The 15,278-nt window shown below is 38.9% G+C and overlaps 1 protein-coding gene across 3 annotated transcripts in view; it reads right to left on the bottom strand.

The window, feature by feature from the left end:
• Positions 1-13,681, bottom strand: part of ELOVL4 (ELOVL fatty acid elongase 4) — a 46,341-nt gene extending 32,660 nt beyond the window's left edge. The window contains exons 1-2 of one of the 3 annotated variants that reach the window (XM_058671661.1): positions 13,541-13,681; positions 13,311-13,468 (exon numbers count right to left, since the gene is read on the bottom strand). The gene's annotated coding sequence lies outside the window, so the exon portion shown is untranslated. The remainder of the gene's footprint in view (positions 1-13,310; positions 13,469-13,540) is intronic. The other 2 variants (XM_058671646.1, XM_058671653.1) reach the window with 2 other exon arrangements.
• Positions 13,682-15,278: the final 1,597 nt, after the last annotated feature.

The raw sequence follows: 15,278 nt of genomic DNA, 5'->3' as shown, positions 1-15,278 counted from the left end.
ATACTGCATTCAGATTCTTCAAAGCAAGCCATTATTTATTCTTCAACAACAGCCATGGAGCGACAGCCAGGACTCCAAGGCCAAGGCACATGCGGTTACCTGCTAATTAGTAGTACATTCCTACCACATTTCTATTTCTACAATTTACCCATTATTTAATGGGAAAATAGGTTACAAGGGAAAAAACCTAAACTCTAAGACAGAAATTTCAAATATAAAATTCCTCTACAACTATGGATTCTACAACTCCATAAACAATGAAACAATAATCAAAAGCATTTTTCCTTAATAAAATCATCCTTAATTCCTCTAGCTCATAATTATAAAAGCAGCTAAAACAGTTTCATTTTCTATGCTCCAAAAAATCGTAAAGACAGGCTAGTCTTTGAGATAATAACAACTATATTTATTGCTATAGCAATTTCAGCCCTCACTCCCATCACTTGCATTAATATTTAGGATATTTTCAAGCCCCTTCCCAGAAGGAGTGCCACATGTCTGGAGCAAATTCTGACGCAATGTTAAGTACCCAATAAGGTGTCCAAAAATGGCATGGGCTCAATTGCACTCCTGTGCGCAGTTAAAGGCCCACTCACCAAGACATTATCAATAACATTAACTGTCAAGCTCATGTTGGTGGCAAAAGCCATCTCACAGGGGCAAACAATGCCTCAGTAGATCACAGAATTCTTAGTGGGGTGCTTGATTTTCCATGCAAAAAGGTGGTGAGACTGCGTCAAGATGGTTAGAGAGAAATCCGCCAGGCCCTGCCAAACAGCTGGAAGCTCCCCCCGGGCCCTGCCAAGCAGGGGAGCCGTTCTCTTCACACCTTCGTGCCATCCACACTTACTGCACGGACCCCAGCACTGTAGGACAAGCTTATATCTTCTTACAGACCACTTACACATTTGTGAGCAATATACTGGTGTAAATGGGTTTGGATAAAGGCCATTCTGATGAGACTGCATAAGGAAATGAGGAACAAAGTATTGAATGGAGATCTCCCTTCTCTCAAGTTGTCTGATTTAAGTCTGTACACAACAGTTTAATCAAAGGTTGGTTAAAGAGTGGTGGGTTAGGATATCCGGCAGAAAAAATTCCTAACCAAAATATTGAAGGAGCAGCATGACTACATTGAATTGCATGTAGTTATATGAGACAAAAGAGATTTAAAAACTATTCTGCTTTGAATCTTTTTGTACCCATCAAAACCTATACATAGCTCCTTTATACCGTCTGGAAATTTTTCGAGCCTGTTGGGAAACTTTCTCCTAGGGCTGTGGTCCAGTCCAATATTGTTGGCCCTAAGCAGGCTCTCTAGAAACAAAGTGAACACATAATTCTTATTACATTGAGATTTTCTTGCTCCAAATGAAACTGAATTCCACCTGCAAAAGAAATGTCTTCTGCCTACAAAGTGAAAAGCAGCAGAGTGACTTCTGGGAGCACCGAGCAAAGCCAGAGCAACCTGAGGAGAGGCAGCTCATGTCCATGGAGCAGGTGGCATGACTCCTGCCAGCTTCCAAAACAGCCTTCTATGTCACCACAAAAGCTGACAGAAGCAGGAAAAGCTACTGATGAGTAGGAGAGAAGTATGAAGGTTTTTGAAAACCAGGCTTTAGAAAACAAAGAAAAGATGGAACTCCTGAAAATTCAACTCAAAGAAGCTAAGCACATGGAGAAAGAGGATGACAGGGAGTATAAAGAGGTGACTTGTAATTTAGTGACAACTGAAGGAGTCAAGAAACACAGAGTCCAATCCTGAATCTCAGATTCCATCACAAACACCTGAAGCATATAATTCATACTTCAAAAGTATGAGAGCAACTAACAGGCATTCTTCCCCACAGGGAATCCAGCCCTGTTTGTGAAGCTAGTGAGCAGGATGGTATTGAGTTCCAAAGAATTGTGGACCCTCTGATAAGCACCAGCCACTCTCTGGCAATCTGTCTCCTGAGCGGCACAAATTGGAACCAGAAGAATCCTTTCAACATTATAGGAAAGGGGTGGAGTTGCACATTAGCAGTGATGCTGATGATGGCTCTGAGCTTGTTCAGAAGATCCTTAGCAACAGGCCCATCATGTTCAGAGGTGAATCCATCTGAATGTGGACAACCAGAAGACTTGACCTGCCAGGGAAGGAGACCATAGAATAATTGTCCAGGGGAGCTGGAGGCCCTCGAGGTGGGCTGGGTGGCACAGAGAGAGGTCCTGCCAATGCAGGCAATCTGCAGGAACCAGGGCTGGGTGGGAAGGGGATTGCTCCATGCCCTTCACTAATACTCACACAGCAGTAAAAAACAAAAAACAAAACAAAACAAAAAAAAACCTTAGCACCTGCAGAATGCTGAACCTCTTCAACTTTTCTACTCTTTTCCAGCTCCCTGCTTGTGGCCTGGAAATGTAGTAGAGGATGGCCCAAAGCCTTTGAGACCCTGTACCCACTTGGGAGACCTGGAAGAAGCTCATGGCTGCTGGCTTTGGATTGGCTCAGCTCAGGCCATTGTGGCCATTTGGGAAGTGAACCAGCAAATAGAAGATCTTTATGTCTCTCCTCTCTGTTAATCTGATCTGCCTTTCCAATAAAATAAATAAATCTTGAAAAGAAAATGAGTAATCTACAAGGAACCAGCACAGTGCAAAGTAGGTTAAACCACTGCCCATAAAACTAGCATCCCATATGGGTGCCAATTTGTGTCCTGGCTGCTCCACTTCCAGTTCAGCTCTCTGCTCATGGTCCAGCAAAGTAGCAGAACAGAGCTCAAATCCTTGAGTCTTCACACCTACATGAGAGACCTGGAAGAAACTCCTGGCTTTCAGCTTCCAACAACTGCAACTTTGGCTACTGCAGCCATTTGAGAAGTGAACCAGCAGATGAAAGATCTCTCTCTGCCTCTCTCTCTCTCTCTCTCTCTCTCTCTCCATGTAACTCTGATTTTCAAGTAAGAAATAAGTATTTTTAAAAGCACTACATGCAATAATTCTGATACTGCTGTGTACATACGAGAATTGAATATTGTAGTTAACTGGTGAAAATGGTGGTAGTCAAGTTTTTCATTGTTAAGTGTGAGTTTACAGGTAAGAAAACGGAGGTGGCTAGAATGATCTATGTAGTGGTAGATGGGAGTTGGACACGCCACTGTGAACTCTTCAAAGGAACACTTACAGAGAGAGGAGCAAAGAGAGAGATCTTCCATCTGCCTATTCATTCCTGATTGGCCACAACAGCCAGGGCTGGGACAGGCTGAAGCCAAGAGCCAGGAACTACATCCAAATTGCTCACATGGATATAGAGGCCCAACTATTTAGGCCATTTTTTGCAGGGAGCTTATCATTCAGAAGTGGAGCAGCTTGAACATGAACACTAACTGGTGCCCATATGGGATGATAGCAGTTTAACACATTACACCACAATACTGGATCCAAATGTGAACTCTTGTTTGGCTTAATATAGACACATGTGGTCACATATAGGTATATTCATATGTATCTGGTTAATTTACTCTTGTATATTCATTAGCTTAAAAAGCTTAAATTCAATAACTTTCTACTAGCAAGGAAGATTTAGGATTCATACTTCAGATTGTTCCAGTCAAGTAACGAGATTCTTTGGAAAAAATGGCTAGTTCTAAAACTGGAACAGGAAATGTATAAAATACGCCTAGAACATCGTCTTATAGCAGAGAGTAGAGAGTAGCAGAGGGACACAGAAGCCAAAGGAAAGAGTTCCCTGTGCCTAAAGCTGGGACATTTCGAGCAACAAGTCAGATAAATAGTACTGGATTGAGTGTAAAGGAAGGGCCTGCATTATGCCACAGTGAATTAACCTACTATCTAATGTGCACTGGGTGCATCCCAACTGTTCCACTTCCGATTCATCTTCCTGCTAATGTGCCCTGGAAGAGCAGTGGATATGACCCAAGAGCTTGGACCCCTATCAGCCATGTGGGAGACCCAGATGGAGTTCCAGGCTCCTGGTTTCCAGTTGCAGAAATTCAGGAAGCAAGCCAATAGATGAAAGATGTCTCTCTCTCTCCCTTCTTTCTCTCTGTCTGCCCCCACACCATAACTCTGCCTTACAACCAAATAAATAATTTTGATGTAAAATAAATATCCATGAGCCCATAAATAAGTTAGTGTATTTTTAAATAAAAATAAGGAAAGAAAGATATTTTTTCGTAAGATTTCCAAATAATTCATGTAAATAATTCAGATATTCCACCTTTAAAGAGGAAAAACGCAACAGCCCATTCCTGTTTTTTTTTTGTTTTTTTTTGAAAATTTACTTATTTTACGGACCAGAAATGGTCTCCCCAAGAGACTGTTCAACCCATCTGGACAATAAATAGCTGGACTTTATACTTGGTATATGTTTACAAGGAAAGAATCTTGACTGAATTTGAACTGTAATACTGCATCAAGGTGGAGGAAGCCACCAGGGGGGAGGGGCGTGGGGGGGATTCCCAGAGCCTATGAAACTGTAACATAATGCAAAATAATTAATAAAAAAAAAGAAAATTTACTTATTTTTATTGTAAAGTCAGATATACAGAGAGGAGAAGAAACAGAGAAGATCTTCTGTCCGATGATTCATTCCCCAAGTAGCCACAATAGCCAGACCTGAGCCGATCCAAAGCAGAAGCCAGGACACGGATGCAAGATCCCAAGGCTTTGGTCTGTCCTTGACTGTTTTCCCAGGCCACAATGGGGCTTCCAGGATTAGAACTTTAGTACTTTAGTACTTAAACCGCTAGGCTACTGCGCTGGGCCCAACAGCCCATTCCTTAAGTGGACACTGTAGTAACTTCTTTCTAAAAAGTACAATATTCTGGTGGGGGCAGGGGTAATGAGAAGAGCAACTACAATGGAGAAACTTACAAGCATGGTCAAGGTTTCTGGCAACAGAAGTAAGAAATATTGATAGATAAAATCTTTTAAAAGTTCATGGAAATGCATATTATGAAAAAATTACACATCAGATTCGAATGTTCTTTCACCAAAATAAACTTGGTGTCTTTTTAGAGATTTATTTTATTTATTTGAAAGAGTCATAGAGAGGGAAGAACGGATCTCTTAAACATTGGTTCACTCCCCAAACAGCCATAATAGCAAAGAACTTCCTTTGCGTCTCTTCTATGTGTGCGGCAGAGAACCAAGAGCTCAGGCCGTCTTCTGTTGCTTTCCCAGGCCATTAGCAGGAAACTGAATCAGAAGTGGAACAGCTGGGATTCAACTGGTGCCCATGTGGGATGCTGGCATTGCAAGCTGCAGTTTTACTTGCCTAGCCACATTTCGGAGCCCTAAACTAGTTTTCTGATTCCATTCCCCACTATATTTTCCAAGTATCCTCATAGCGAGTGCACTTAGTTTGATGTAAGAAAAACGAGTTTCCCTTTGTAATCTTTCTCTCCCAAACCCGTAACCACAATCTAATCATGTTACAACTACAGAAGCTGAATAATGTACAAACTCAATGTTATTGCAATAATCATTAGAAGTGTTATACTAATGTAAGGTGTTAATAAGGGAAACTGTGAACTATATTGAAAACCCTATTATCTCTGCAAGCTCTATTTAAATCCACAAATGTTCTTAAAATTAATTTTAAAATCATAACTAATAGAACAGAAACAGTTATTACCATGTATAGTGATTTTAATTCTAGGAATTCACATGAAATAATTGCTTACTGTAAAGTTGTTTTGACAATAGGACCAGAAGCATAGAACACTGTGAAGCTAATATAAAGTCAGACATACAAAGCAGTATGAGTACTCAGTAAAGGTTGGTTGCTACTATTCCTGATGTTACTCAAAGTCAGCTTTGTTTCAGACACACTCCTTAAAGATCTGACAATGGAGTAAAAATGTGAGTAGATGAAGATGTAGTGAATGATGACACATGGCTCATCACTTTTATGTGAGCTTGGAAAACGTGTTAATCTCACTAACTCAGCCTCTGACAATCAACAAATGTAGCAAAAATAGTATATGTTAGCAACAGCAACTCCATTGACAGTATAAGGACTGAAATATGGTGTGGGTACAATGAAAACTGAAGTACTTCCTAATTTGGGAATATAAAAGTTTCTACAAAAATTAGCTAACGTGCATGTGAGGAATAAGCATTAACTAACTCACTTGTGCATTCAAAACCTTTGCTATGTGTGTCAGGTTCCGCATTTGCTTCAACAGTTCTTGCCATCTGGAGGGAAAGCCAAACACAGCCATCTACACAGTAATTTCACATACAGTGACTGGTTTAAGTCCAGATGTTAGCCCTTTCAACCTAACCCACGTGGGGAAGGAAAGCTCACGGAGGACTTCTCAAAAGGTTGTATACCTTCCCTGAATGTCAATTGGTAGGATAACTTTTCACAGTGGAAATACGTCTATAAATATGTGTATAAAGAGTAATAAACAGTTGAATGTTGGTGAAATATTACCTTGAATACAAAGAATACCAGATGGTAGATAAAGGCCTCGGGACCTCATCTTGGCTTTTTCCTGTTTGCAATCAACATAAAGGATTACAAACATAAGAGTAACTAAAGTACAACTTTCTTGATTTGATGTTTGAAAGATGATGTTTGAGGGGCCAGAACATCTTCCCAGATAAATTAGACAGCTTTTGCAACAGTGTTAGAAAGAGATGGCTAGGGTTTCAACAGTAGTGTCTGAGATCAAGAAAGAAGAAAGATTTGAGGAGTGTTTAAAAGGGAACATTTGAAGAACCGTTGAGCAGGAGGGAGCAAAGGGGGAAGATTCGACAAGTAGCTCAAACATCTATGTCCAAAATGTCATCATTGGGCTACGAGCAGATAGAAATACAAACTATAGAAGCAATGAAAGAAAAGCAGATCTAGGGACAACTGAGTTTAGATCATTCTAAGATTTATGTTCGTTGGGAATATCCAGGCAAAGAGTCTGTCACACTTAATTTATTTTCAGATTAATTTTCATATGCTGTATTGCATATCTTGAACTTTTACATCTCAGTAAAGGGTAAAATTTTAATGCAAAAATCATAATTTTTGTAAGATGTTCAAGTACAATGTTGACCAGAGAACTGAATAGATGGAATTGATAAGCACTGCTACACATGAATGTCTCTGGGATATTTAATTATGTGACTGAATATTATTCATTTCCCACTGGAAAAAAACTTATAATTAATTTAATCTAGAGGGCTGACATTTCAGGTCATGGCTTATCACTTACTATGTGACCTTGGAAAAATCAGTCAATCTCATTCACTCCCTCCCTGACACCCAACAAGTGTAGCTGGCATTCCATCCATATGGACACTGGTTCGTGTCTTGACTGTTGCACTTTGAATTCAGTTCCCTGCCTATGAACAGGGAAGGCAGCACAAGATGGCTCAAGTCCTTGGGCCCCTGTATACATGTGGGAGACCGATACAAAGCTTCTGGTTCCTGGCTTCAGATTAGCTCAACTCCAGCCATTGGGGCTATTTGGGTAGTGAACCAGTGGATGGGAAAAATCTATCTCTCCTTCTCTTTGTTACTTGGCCTTTCAAATAAGAATAAAATAAATCTCACAAAAGAAGAATTTAATTCTGAACTGTAAAGATCCTTAATAATTTTGAAGCCTGTCTTACTAACTACTTGGAAAAATACCCAATCTCTTATGGAAACTTGTGATTATATACAGGAGACATTGAGTTTATTTAAAAGTTCAATAGATTTCCAATAGGGGTTTTCTATGATGTCACAATTTATCATACAGATATACTTGGAAGTTTTTTCTCAATATTTTGGCATATACACTCTTGAAGGTCAACTCACACAAGCAACACACTTAAGCACATTTTGTTAGCTCTTAGCTAGAATGTGGTTTATTTTACTGATGGGATTTTTTAGCCTTTTGTCTTCAAGGTGTAATAGACCTTTTGAAGAACAGCTTGGAAGGGGCTGTGGAATACTGGAAAGCATCTGGGACCAGGAGGCAGGCAAGACCTCAGTGCTGTTTTTATCTCTGCTTCTGTTATGTGTGGGCATGAACAACTTGTTCATTTCTTTATGGCTCAACCTCCTTATCTGATAATGGAATATAATCTATTTCATATAGTTCTTGTGTGGGTCAAATGAGATAATAAATACTAAAGTACATTAAAGATATGGTATACATAACACTGAAATAACTCACTACCCACAAATTTAAAAAGAAATAAGAAAATAAGCTTATTAGAAATGGAAAGGATTTTAAAAAATATATTGTGGTGTCTCTCTCTTCACTAATAATTGAATTCAGTAATCATACATAATGCTCTAAAATTTACTTTGTATATATAAAAAAGAAACAGCCATTAATAATTATTTCTGTCCATGGGTAAAAGTAACAATCATCTAGGTATACTTAGGTTGAAATAATTTGTCCAATAACAAATACTACACATAGTTGACTATCAAAATAGAACTGTTTATTATTTTTAGGGTTCTAAAAAGACACAATGTTAGCTTTATTCTCTAATATTAGATTAGATGCTATTTATTTCTCTCACAATTATCAAAAAATTCATTGGCTTTTCCCTAGAATATTTATCTGTCATCTTTCAGCTCTTATTCCTGTATCAAGCTTTGTAATCAGATACTTCACAACATGTAAGAGGAAATATGCAATTTACACACTAAGCTGCCATGAAAAGAAACTAAAAGGCATCTACAGAAATGTTCACTCTCCAAGAAAAAGCTGACATGGATAATGGAGCCCAAACGATCCTTAATCTTCATGAGCATCAAAGCAGATAACATCATCAAGTGTTCACATTTTCTAAGAAACAGCTAGGAAAAAGAAAAAGAAAAGACATAAGAACTGATTTCTACAAAGCATTAAGAGTTATTTGAGGGTAGAGATTTTATCCTGCTCGTACCTGTGATACTAAGAACAAATTTGCATAAGAAGAATTTTTTGCACAGATGACGAACAAGTGAAAGAAATATTAGATTGTTACATACAATAGATTTATGTAGAATAACAATGATCTCTAGAATAATTTGCATCATGTGTCTTGGTATTTTAGTACTCTGGGAAAATTAGAAGATTAACAGTACTTAATGAAGTGTGTATATTCCAGTTCACCAAAGTTTGCATGAACTCATTCTCTTATGCTTGGCCTGGTCTTGCACGTCATTCTTGGAATGCTATTGCTGCAGGAGGACTCGTAGACCATCCCATATATCCTTATTTAGCATAGACCTGAGAGGCCTGGCCTATCTTGATTACTTCCTATACTGATGGGCTCCTGCAAAATCTAGGTGGTTCTAGGACAGCCTCTATATTTAGTTCCTCCCTCACATCTGAGCAGGTGCAACCTCTTGTTTGATTTTCTTAAACATATCAAAAAGCACATCAGTGATCACACTGTCATCTCTGTTACTCATTGTCTGATGGTCAGACAATGACGCAATTCTCTGGTAGCCTGTAATTGTTAAACATATGCCTCATGCCCAACCCTTCTTAAGCCCCAACAAGATGCTTCTCCAAAGCTCTTGTCCTACATCTTCAGACAGAAGGCTTCTGCATCACGAGGGTTTCTAGTTCGTGCCACCACCAACACTGCACACAGACACTGCATCAGAGGATTAGAGTGGTAGAAGTGTTTAGATAAAAGGTCAATTAACTAACATGTCAAATTCTTCCTCTTACTATTGCTTCCAGCAGTTGCCCATGACAACTGATGAACACGTATTTAAGAGCTCACATCGCTGTTCAGTGTGACAGCCTTGCCATCTGAAACGCAGCTAATCTGAGGGATGTTCTAAGTGTAAAATACATTTTGTTGTCTTTCAGTTTGAGGACTTAGTGTGAAAAAAGAAATGTGAAAGGCTTCATTGATTTCACGTTGCTATAGTTTAGCGGTTGTTTGCCTGCAAAGGTTCATGGGTTGGAAGTTTGGTAAAGGTGTGGCAATATTAGGAGGTGGTAAAGCCATTAAGAGGTGGACCTAGTAGGCGGTGATTAGATCATTGAGGGTATTGCTGTCAGCAGGGATTAGTGCCGGTCTCACGGAGTTACTGTGAGAATGTGTTATTCCTAAAAGAGCAACACTATCTCCCCATTCCCTCCTACTGGTTTCCTGTCTGACTGGACAATATCACCCCCTCATAATCACTACCATCATGGGGCTGTCTCCCATAAGGTCTGACCGTAGACTTTCAGCCTCCCAAACTATAAATTAAATAAACTTCTTTTCTGTATAAAATATCCAGTCTCAGTTACATTGTTATAGCAACAGGAAAGGATCTAATACATTTTTAATTAGTATTTTAACAAATTAGGTTAACTGTATTATGTTAATAATGTTAGAATAGTTTTAAATGCTAATGTTTGCTTTTTTAATGTGCAAAACTTGCATAAGGAATTCTCAAAATATTTCCTTGAGACAGAGAATGCTCCCATACACTGGTTTGCTCCCAGAAGCCCACAATGGCCAGAAGTGGGCTACACCAAAGCACAGAAATGGATATATCATCCAGGTCTTCCATGTGGGTGTCAGGAACCAAGGAACTATCATCCCGTGGGTTGTACTGGCAGGAAGCTGGAAGTAGAAGCTAGACCCAATATCAAATCCAGTCACTCCAGTGTGGGACACAGATATTTTAATTGGTACCCTACTCCTAGGCTAAACACCTGTCCTGGAAAAAATGTTGTCCTGGGAAGAAAGTTATATATGTGGCTTGCCGTGTGTGTGTGACTTGTATGCATATATAAACATTGGCCAATACTGATATAGACATATTAAATGTGTTACCAGCTTTCATACTGGTACTAAATGGACATTGCGTGGTAGAATTGTAAAAGTTTTATACTTGTGAAAATTCAAATTAGTATTTAATTATATTTGAAAAAATAAAAATTTAAATTTACTAAATATTCACTACAGCTTTTCATATGCATTAGTTTGCATTTTCACTTTAAAAATAATTATGAACATTTTAAAAGAAAAATAACTTCAATTTTATATTTATTTTAAGCTTGGTTGAAAATATATTTAAGTTTAATCCTTCTTGAGTATAATTTATCTTGGTCCTTTAGTTCAGTAATCAATGGGGCAAAATTATGTGAAAATATGAATTAGAGGAGCCAATGCCACAGGTCAGGATGGTGCTGGAAAGTGGGCATTTCTGTGAAGGTGCAGCTCCCTGTGGACCTAAAGTAGCTCCCAGTCCTGGAAAGCACGATGGAGTTCAACCAGCTCACAGTGTCAGAATAGCTTGCATTGCTGCCTTTCCTTGGTGTACTTGCACGATTTGGCTACCTTGAGGTTTGATCATTTTTCCCCAAAGGAAAAAAGCAACAAAAGTTATTATTATTTTAATTCATTTTTGATTCTTCTTAAAATACAAAAGGAAAACCATAAAGTTGTTAATGAAGTAAACCTTGAAGGTCTATGCCTAACTAAGGCAGATTATGTAGACCTTGGCGTTCTATGACGTCTTCTGTGATGGCTCACGTAACAAATACAGTGACTCGGCAGGCACTAACAGTAATGAATTAGCATTGGAATCTGTTGTGTGCTGGGAAGTCTTATAATGACAAAAAAAAAAAAAAAACCACCACATGAGATTTAAGTGTGCATTTCCGTGTTTGTACTGTTGTTGTAGTAGGGGGAGAGAATGTATTATATTTTTCAGCTTGCTAGCCTCACAGCATGATATCAGACAAGTGGTATGTGGGTCTCAATTTGTACTCCTGCCTTGGAGCTCACAAATGTTAGGCCTGGACTTTTTCTGACCTTAGAGGATATTCCATGCAAACAGATAGTCCTAAACAAAACAGGATATTTTCTTAAATGTCCACGGCTTTGGGTTATTCCTAAGAGTTGACAGTGTTTGTGTGGCTTCTCAATTCTATGTGACCCAAACTACAGTGTCTTCCCTGACTCGTACTTAGTCGTACACTCATACTTACTTCCAGATAGAAAGGCAGGTAGGAAACAGGATAATGAATGTGACAATGTCCTTGAATATGTTTCTCTCTACTTCTGCCCCTTTCAGAATTAATGGTATAGCCTGTTGAAGAAAACTACTGATACAGGTTTCAAGTAAGCTCAAAGCTTCTGCAACATATGCAAGACTGCATCTATGTTGCCAAGTTATAGAAGAAACTGGGATGAAGGGCGGAATAGGTGGAAGGGATATTCTTCAAAAGGTATATTTGTCAATTAAGCTATGTTTGAGGAGTAAGGCTCTTGGAGATCATAAAGGAAAGTTGGAAATTTGTTTATTATACTCCTTCACATGTTATTTTAACAGTGTTTGAAAAAGAACAGCCATAAAATACATCCATCTAATATGGATAAGTACTGAGAATTATGCATCTTTAGAGATAAGCTTTATTCACTTCTAGAAATTGTGTTTTCAGTAACAGAAAATTCAAACCTATGCGTAATCATGCTGCTAGAAGTAATAATAAATCAGAAGCAAAATTCCTGTGTACTCCTTGTTTTGCTGTCTCCCACTATAAACTCCAAGACAAATTACTAAACTGGTTTAATCTCCAATGCACAAAATGATAGAAAAATGTCTGGGCTGCCTATCTCATAAAGTGATATGAAGATCAACCGAAACCACTTAAGGATGGCACTTTGAAAATTGTTGAGTTGGTTACAAATATAAGTCACTTTCAGTCTCTGTGATAATTCCTGCTGGAAGTCAGGACTGATTTCTAAAATCACTGTTATTGTTTATTGATTAGTTTGATGTTACTATACAGTAATATATGTTTTTCCAAATGACTGCAATTCAGAATTCTTAATCAAAACTGCCAAGAATCAAAACTTTATTGAAGGAGCTGGTGTGGTGGTATAGGAGAGTAACCTTTTGCCTGCAGCACAAGCTTCCCATGTGGGCACCAGTTTCCATTCTGGCTGCTCCACTTCCCATCCAGCTCCCTGAAAACGGCCTGGGAAAGCAGTAGAGAATGATCCAAGGCCCTGGGTCCATGAATCCACGTGGAAGACGAGGAGAAAGCACTTGGCTCTTGGCTTCAGACCAACCCAGCTCTGGCTGTTTAGGCCATATGGGGAGTGATCCAGAGGATGAAAGATCTCTGTCTTTCCCACTCTCTCTAATTCTGACTTTCAAATAAAACAAAATCTCAAAAAATTATTGAAGCTCTGTTTCAGAGAAAAGTTTTTAAGCCTTGTTCATTCTACTTACTATTAGATGCACTATATTTTTCCCCTTTAATTTCAATTACTCTTTCTCCTGTCTCTTAATTTGTGAAAATCATATGGTTATTTTCTGTAAGATGTCTATGTCACCAAAATCAATTTTGCCACTTTACCAGTGCTTGCTTTTCTTCTATCTCTCCATCCTGTGTCTTGCTACTGGGGGAAGAAGCCTCTTAGTTTTGTCTTGATTGTTTTCAGTGGTAAGCAAACTTTTCAGCACCCTCCAACATCCCAGAGATACCTGTGGGTTCTGAAAGCACCAGTTGAGTGGCTAGACACACCCTGTACAGCCGTGCTCTATCAGATAAAGCAGGGAGTGAGCTCTGACAGGGACTTCAGTCACCATTTGGGATGTCTATGGCGCAAGCGGAACTCTAATCAGACCTGTGTTGTGCAAGAAGCTGTACGTGGGTGACTTCTATCCCTCCACCCCAGAAGAATGCCTCACCACATGAGCGTGACCAGAGTGAGGGAGATCCTGAGTTAGGAAACTGTGAAGAGAACATTATGAAGGCGATAGGTTAGTGTTCCTGCTATACACAATATAATCATGTAAGGAGAAAACGTTATGCCCCCAAATATTAAAATAATATCCATTTTCTATAGTTAACTGAAGACTGGTCTGGACCTTTATGCATTCAGTAGCAAGTTTATTCAGGCTTTTCTGAGACAATATAAAGAAAAGATAATTTTATTTGCTTTTTTTTTCTTTTAAATAAGAAAAATAAATATATCAGCAAAGGCTTTAACCATTGCATGCAAAGTTATTTCAGAACACTGTTTCTTAAGTTGATGTTCTTTTTCTTCTTTTATTGTTATTATCATTCAAGGTACAATTTTGTAGGTTAGAGATTTCTCCCTTTCCCTCCCCTTCCTTCCACCATTTCCCCCATATTATCATTGTAATATAGTCCTTTAATAATAGTTGCAAGTCTAACATTCTACTTAATTGTATCATGTTATTGTATAGACAAAGATGGGAAATCTAGTATCATATTAAATCGATTGTCACAGATCTATGCTAGGAAAATAAATTGCACGTGTTTCTATTGTCATTTATAGTCTAGGGTTTCTGCAGATCACATTTGGAGAATCAGTTACAAACAAATAGCAGTCCCTTACTATTTGTTTGTCCCAGATGCAAGAGGGGGCACAACCTCGAGAGGAGCTGACTTCTTTGCAGGGGCACCTGGAAGACTGGATCTTTGGCACAGATTCTGTCAGCCTTACCAGTGATTGTCTCTGGTGTGCTGAATGTGAGCCATATTCCTAGAGGCCCTGGACATGACCTGGTACTTCATCAGAAGCCAGTGTGCAGAGTGATTGATGACTGAGCCCCTCCTAAGTCTTAGTGAATGCAAGACGCAAGGCAGAGCCTTCAGTAGATGGGGCTGAATTTCCCACCAGCCTGTAAGCATGGGGTTAAAGTTGAATTTCAAGTGATTGCAGATTATAAAAACTTAGGATAGTTCTTGCACTTATCGATGTGTGAGCTGAGATTCTTTTGTTTCTGTTTTATAGCTTTTACACACTAGTTTTTAAAATGAGAAAGAAATTCGAGGAAATTAATCCTTGGCTGAAGAAGAAATTGTTGCTGTGCTAACGGGCTTAGAATAGGTAGGCTCAAAAGTACAACAGCGACCTTTGCTTCCTTTCCTTGTCATGAATAATTAAGTTTACAATTTAAACTTCATTGAGAGAAAGCAATGTAATTTCAACATCCAAATATAGGAATTATTTCAACGAAAAATAGTTCTTCTTGTTTCTGTACTAGTATATGAAGAAGTAACCTGTGTTCCTAATCTGAGACACACCAAAGAATCTCAGCAGAAATGCTGGAAGTTCAAGCTCTTCCGCTCTTGGCAGAATAACCTGCAGGGTGCTTGGCCTCTGTCACTTCTGGCTGCCTATGCCAAGGGTGAGAAGTGGATTTGTATCATTTGAACGCTTGTCACTGCTGAGTTCATTTGAAGATTTTTCTCATGTGTCCAGAGAGCAGAGTTCAGCTTAAATTTTGGCTGTGGTTCTGCAGGCTAAGCCCGTCTGAACTTGCCTGAGGAATTAGTGAAACCAGCCTCTTT

Source organism: Ochotona princeps, chromosome 1 (assembly GCF_030435755.1).
Source record: "Ochotona princeps isolate mOchPri1 chromosome 1, mOchPri1.hap1, whole genome shotgun sequence".
Taxonomy (NCBI): domain Eukaryota; kingdom Metazoa; phylum Chordata; class Mammalia; order Lagomorpha; family Ochotonidae; genus Ochotona; species Ochotona princeps.
Note: the sequence above shows the minus strand (reverse complement) of the source record. Positions and strands in the feature narration are given on the sequence as shown.